Source organism: Perognathus longimembris, chromosome 12, assembly GCF_023159225.1.
Source record: "Perognathus longimembris pacificus isolate PPM17 chromosome 12, ASM2315922v1, whole genome shotgun sequence".
NCBI lineage: Eukaryota > Metazoa > Chordata > Mammalia > Rodentia > Heteromyidae > Perognathus > Perognathus longimembris.
This window is the reverse complement of record NC_063172.1, coordinates 66,248,664-66,254,845: the sequence shown is the minus strand read 5'-3', so window position 1 is coordinate 66,254,845 and position 6,182 is coordinate 66,248,664.

Below are 6,182 nucleotides of genomic sequence, written 5' to 3'. Positions count from 1 at the left end.
AAAAGCAAACTGTGAGGCCCTGAGTTCAAGGCCCAGTACACACACACACACACACACACACACACACACACACACACACACAGAACTGAATTCTGTATATTGCTGCGTACACTGAATTAGATCGGTAGTGACCCACACATATTCTATATCCCTGAAGAAAGGTGAGATCACTAGGCCCAGATTGATGGAACAGCGAATCAATCATTCAATCCTCATTGGCTTAGGTAGGAGCATTAAATACTTTAGATGCAATAATCCCTCCTGCACTGAAAAGGTGAGCTGCCCTAGAACCATAGAGCCACGACCATGAGGAACTGCTTTGAGCAGTCGGTGAATATGTTCAATTCTGAGTTCTCAGTTTTATCCTTTCTATTGCTTCCTTATTTCCCTAGGTAGCATCTTCACTTCAGGCATGCCAAATTATTGTTTTAGTATCCCAAAAGATTTACATCTTACTAGATGCTTCTAATAAAAGCTTATATTTCCATTTTCACTACACTACTAAATGCATTATGGAATTTCATCCAGCTCTTGATACAGATTTTTTTTCAGGGTGTGCATATTTTTAGCATTTTCATAATTTAACACAAAGGTAAGAGATGAGGATATAGCTGGAAGGTCATTAAATTATTAAACACAAAATACCCAGGCTGGAATAGAGCTCAGAGGTACAGTACCTACCAGGCACATGCAAGGTCCCGGGTTTGGTCCTCAACTCTGGGAAAACCATAAAATAAAGTAAATAATTCCAAAAAACAAAGAATCAGGTTTTAGTTTCTAGAAACTTGGTAGAAGCAGCCCCGTCTCTTACTGGCTTTCAGGGACAGAATGAACCGGCATCCGCAGAAGCCCGGTGTGCACACGTGCGTACAGTCTGTGTGTACCACACAGGGCTAGGAGACCAAGCGGCTTAGCCGCCCCATCCGAAATGTGTAGCATGTGCTCCCGTCGCCGCCGGCCGCGTCCCCTGAGGAGCACAGCGAGGCAGCCTCTGTTGAGAGACAGGGAATGCATGCAGCAGTCTGTGCGCGTGTATATTTACACAAGCCTGCCTTCCCTACGGGGAGGAAAAAGTCAGACTCCTTGACGTGGTTCCTGACCCTCAGACTGAACTTGATACTATCAACGTACACTTTAATTAAAGATTAGGCCAAACTATTTTTATTTAAAGCTGATTTTGAACAAATGCCTTCACTGTTCAATTAAAAATAATATGTAGTATTAGACAAACAAAAAGGGTACATATTATTGTTTCTTTCTGTATTTGTCACAGTAACTACTTCTGACAGGTGCTTCCTCTCTACAAAAACACTAGGAGATGTTTGAGCCACAGTAAGCTGAAAGTGGACATTAAATACATTTATATGTTGTATATAAGACCCACTGCATAGTGGAAAAAAGCCAAGTTTTAATTTATTACTTAACTACCTCTAAAGCCCATGCATGGTGATAGTGGAGCCATCTCCTGTTAACATAAAAGTAACTTGCTAGCTGGGTTCAAATGCTCTTGGTTTTGACACCTGTAAGGAATGTGAATCTCTGGGACTCATAATTCAAAGAAAGTATATTTTATATAAAGCATGCATTATATAACTATTTCTGAAATACCTAGCATGTCTTGCTAAAATATAGAAGCATTAGGTTTTGCCGCATTAAACAGTGAAGTCTATGGGCTGGGAATGTGGCTTAGTGGTAGAGTGCTTGCCTAGCACGCATGAAGCCCTGGGTTCGATTCCTTAGCACCACATCAACAGAAAAAGCTGGAAATGGCGCTGTGGCTCAAGTGGTAGCGTGCTAGCCTTGAGCACAGAGAGGCTCAGGGACAGAGCTCAGGCCCAGAGTTCAAGCCACAGGAAAGGCAAAAAAAAAAAAAAAAAAAGAAAAGAAAAATGAAAAAGAAAAGAGAGAGAAGGAAGGAGGGACGGAGAGAGGGAAGGGAACTCTAATAGCTAAAATAGCTTGCTTTGATGATTGAACAGTCATAATAAAAGATATATGTGCTTTAAAAATAATTTTTAAAACTCAGATAATATGGGGCTGGGGATATGGCCTAGTGGCAAGAGTGCTTGCCTCGTATACATGAGGCCCTGGGTTCGATTCCCCAGCACCACATATACAGAAAAGGGCCAGAAGTGGCGCTGTGGCTCAAGTGGCAGAGTGCTAGCCTTGAGCGGGAAGAAGCCAGGGACAGTGCTCAGGCCCTGAGTCCAAGCCCCAGGACTGGCAAAAAAAAAAAAGAACATCCTAGAGTTTGTGACTAAAAATATTATCTGAGTTTTTTGTTTTGTTTTGTTTTAGTTTTGTTTTTGCCAGTCCTGGGCCTTGAACTCAGGGTCTGAGCACTGTCCCTGGCTTCTTTTTGCTCAAGGCTAGCACTCTGCCACTTGAGCCACAGCGCCACTTCTGGCCATTTTCTATATATGTGGTGCTGGGGAATTGAACCCAGGGGCTCGTGTATACGGGGCAAGCACTCTTGCCACTAGGCCTTATCCCCAGCCCCCACCAACTGCTTGCTTTTGAACAAGAGTTGTACAAGACATAATTCTAAAGAAGTGTATTAGCTATTTTCTTTTTAAAATAGTGACGCCCCTTAGTAAAACAACACTACCAGCAACAGTGTTGTTTACAGATAGGACAAATGAGGCTTGGAGAAGCACAGTAAACGGACCCAGGCTCTCAAGTAAGCCACTGAGACGCCTGAATCGTGCTCTCGTACAGACAGGCAGGCAGGTACAGGAAGTCAGAGGAGGGCGACAGGGAAACTCAGCAGAGCATAGCCGCTAACGGCAACTGCAGCTCCAGGGCTCCAGGAGGGAGTGGCAGGTCCCGTGAACTTGAGAAAGAGGACCAGCTGGCAAGCAAGATATTTAGGCCGCCCAATTGCTTCAACTAAATAAACCTTGGCTATTTGTCTTAAAATAACATATATTAAAGGATGAAATGAAGAAAGACATTAGTAACTAGTAGCTACGATGCTATGAAAGGGCTAGAACTCTCATGCACTTCTAATGGAATGAAAAAATAAAATAGCCACTTGTAGTTTTGTGTGTTCTTACGGAGTGAAGCATGCATGTCCCACATCTACAAGTCCCACTCTTCCTAGGTAATTTTCCCAATTGAAACACAAAGCTAATTTTAGAAAACCTGTGCCTGGATGTTTGCTAATCGTTTATATGTAATTAAAAACTGAAAACAGCCAGGCACCAGTGGCTCACATCTATCATTCTAACAAGTGGAGCGGCCGAGGTCTGAGGATTTTAGTTCAGAGATAGCATAGGCAGAAAAGTGTGTGGGATTCTCATCTCTAATTAACCGGCAAAATGTCTGAAGTGAAGCCAGGCCCTGGTGGCTCATACTTGTGATTCTAGCTGCTCAGGATGCTGAGAGATGACAGTTGTGGTTCAAAGCCAGTCCCGGCAGCAAAGGATGGGATAATCTCACCTCCAGTTGACCACCAAAAAGTTGGAAGTATTGCTGTGGTTCTTCTAGGAGAACGCTGACCTTGAGCACAGAAGCTCAAGGACAGCACCCAGGCCCTTAGTTCAAGCCCCAGGACCAGAACCAAAAAAGTCTGAAGTGAACCTCTCTCTGGGTCAAGTGGTAGAGCACTAACCTTGAATGTAAAAGCTAAGGAAAGCACTCTGGCCCTGAGTTCAAACCCCAGTACCAAAACAACAATCAAAAATTAAAAAAACAAAAAGAAATGAAAAACCAATTCACAAAGTGAAATTAACCCCATAGTATCTCACCTGGGGATAAACAATCTATTGTATAAATGCATATTACTCGCAATGAAAAAGAATGACCATTAACAATAATATGGATGCGTCTCACACGCATTTATGCTAGTGAAAGAACTAGAGTTAAAAGGCCACATACTATATATAGTTCTATTTGTATGAGATTCTGACAAATAACGTAGAGAAGACGGATGAGTGGTTTCTGGAACTGGAGGTGGAGAAAATGGTTAACTATGTGTGAGCACAAAGGAATTTGGAGGAGATATTGTGTGTTTTCATTATAGTGGTGGTAACAGTACTACAGGTGCTCGTGAAAACCTATCGAGCTATGCACTCAAAAGGGTAACTATAACTGTGTATGATACGTTAATATAAATAGGGAAATAGTGGAAAGGTGAAGAAAAGCTTCAATGGATATACTGGGTAAAACATCTGATATAAAATAAAACAACGTAAATATATACATATTATATTATACAATTATGTAAACAAAACCTTTTTGTTTACGAATACCTTTTATTCACTGTATTTTGCATTATAAGGACATCCTTTTTTTTTTTTTAAAGAAAACGTATTTCAAAGCCTTTTTTTTTTCAAGTAAAAAGATGGATTTATTGGGGAAGTTCCGGATGGACGGGTCCCAGGTGTCAGAAAAACATATAACACAGAACAGGACAGCGGCACAGAGACTTACTTCCCGAGGATTTCCAAGTTCCAACAAACCAACTCCGCTCCAATGGAGAGCTGACTTTGGACGCCACGGGGATGAGACACAAGACTCGAACATGTTTTTGCTCGAGTAGTTTTGTGTGCGTGCCAGCACTGGGGCTTGAACTCGGGGCCTCGTGCCCTTGGGTGCCTTTGTCACTGGAGGCTGGTGCTCTGCCACTTGAGCTGCCGTCGTAGCTTTCCACTGGGGATGAGCCTCCTCGTTTTGAGATAGGATTTTGCTTTTTGTCCAGACCAGCCATGGCTGGGAATGACAGGTTTGCACCAGAATGTCCAGCTTTTTCGGTTGAGATAGGATCTTAGGAGCCTTCCTCCCAGGATGACCTCAAACTGGGATCTAATCCCTGGCTCTGGAATAGCAAGGATTACAAGTGTGGCCACAGTGCCCAGCTCTGGAAGACAACCCCAACAAATGACATAGTTAGGGGAATAAAAGACCAATGATAAGGGTTGAAGAGAAAACGGGGAGAACAAAGGAACGTGTGACATTGACCAGGAAGCACCTTATTCGTGACCTAACTTGCGAAATTGTAACTCATTTGTACACCTTAATCAACAACAACAATGCTAATAAAGGGGGGGGGGGCGGGAGGTGTGGCTTGTGTGGCAGAGCCCCTGCAGAGCAAGCGCGAGGCCCAGAATTCAATCCGCAGTGCCACCGAAGGACAGAATAATCCCAGGACCAGCACAAACCCCAGTCAAATAAAAACCGCCCTGAGGTCACCCATACTTTCCCAAAGACTAGCCAGCTAAGCACGCCCAAGAGGGCTGGGGACATGGCCCAGCGGCAGGGGCGCTCAGGTGGCGGAGTGCGGGCCTTGGGCTGCTTGTCGCCTCCCTGCCCGGGGCTTTGCTTTCTCAAGTGCACGCAGCCGGTAGGAATGGGGTGAGAAACCCTGGAGAGCGCCGGCACCCCGAGTTGAGAATGGGTGCCGTCGATGACGGTTACCGGCGTCATGGTTTTGGCTGTTTGTTGCTGAGCTGGGCCTCCCTGGCTTGGCCCAGTGGCCTTGGGGGGGCTGTTAGGAGGCCGGGCAAATGGAGCCCCCCACCCCCGCCCCGGGGCTGCTCAGGCCCACCGAGGGGCGGGGAGCCGCTGGAGGCGAGGGGCCTCGGGGTTCGGGCCCTCCCACAGACCCGGGCGCCCGGGGCGCGAGTGGGGGGCCCGGGGCGCGCGTGGGGGGGCGAGGGGCGCGCGTGGAGGGCCCGGGGCGCGCGTGGGAGGGCCCGGGGCGCGCGTGGGGGGCGAGGGGCGCGCGTGGAGGGCCCGGGGCGCGCGTGGGGGGGCCCGGGGCGCGCGTGGGGGGGCCCGGGACGCGCGTGAAGGGCCCGGGGCGCGCGTGGGGGGCGAGGGGCGCGCGTGGGGGGCCCGGGGCGCGTGTGGAGGGCCCGGGGCGCGCGTGGGGGGCGAGGGGCGCGCGTGGGGGGCCCGGGGCGCGTGTGGAGGGCCCGGGGCGCGCGTGGGGGGGCGAGGGGCGCGCGTAGGGGGGCCCGGGGCGCGCGTGGGGGGCGAGGGGCGCGCGTGGGGGGCCCGGGGCGCGTGTGGAGGGCCCGGGGCGCGCGTGGGGGGCGAGGGGCGCGCGTGGAGGGCCGGGGCGCGCGTGGGGGGGCCCGGGGCGCGCGTGGGGGGGCCCGGGGCGCGCGTGAAGGGCCCGGGGCGCGCGTGGGGGGGCCCGGGGCGCGCGTGGAGGCCCGGGGCGCGCGTGGAGGGGC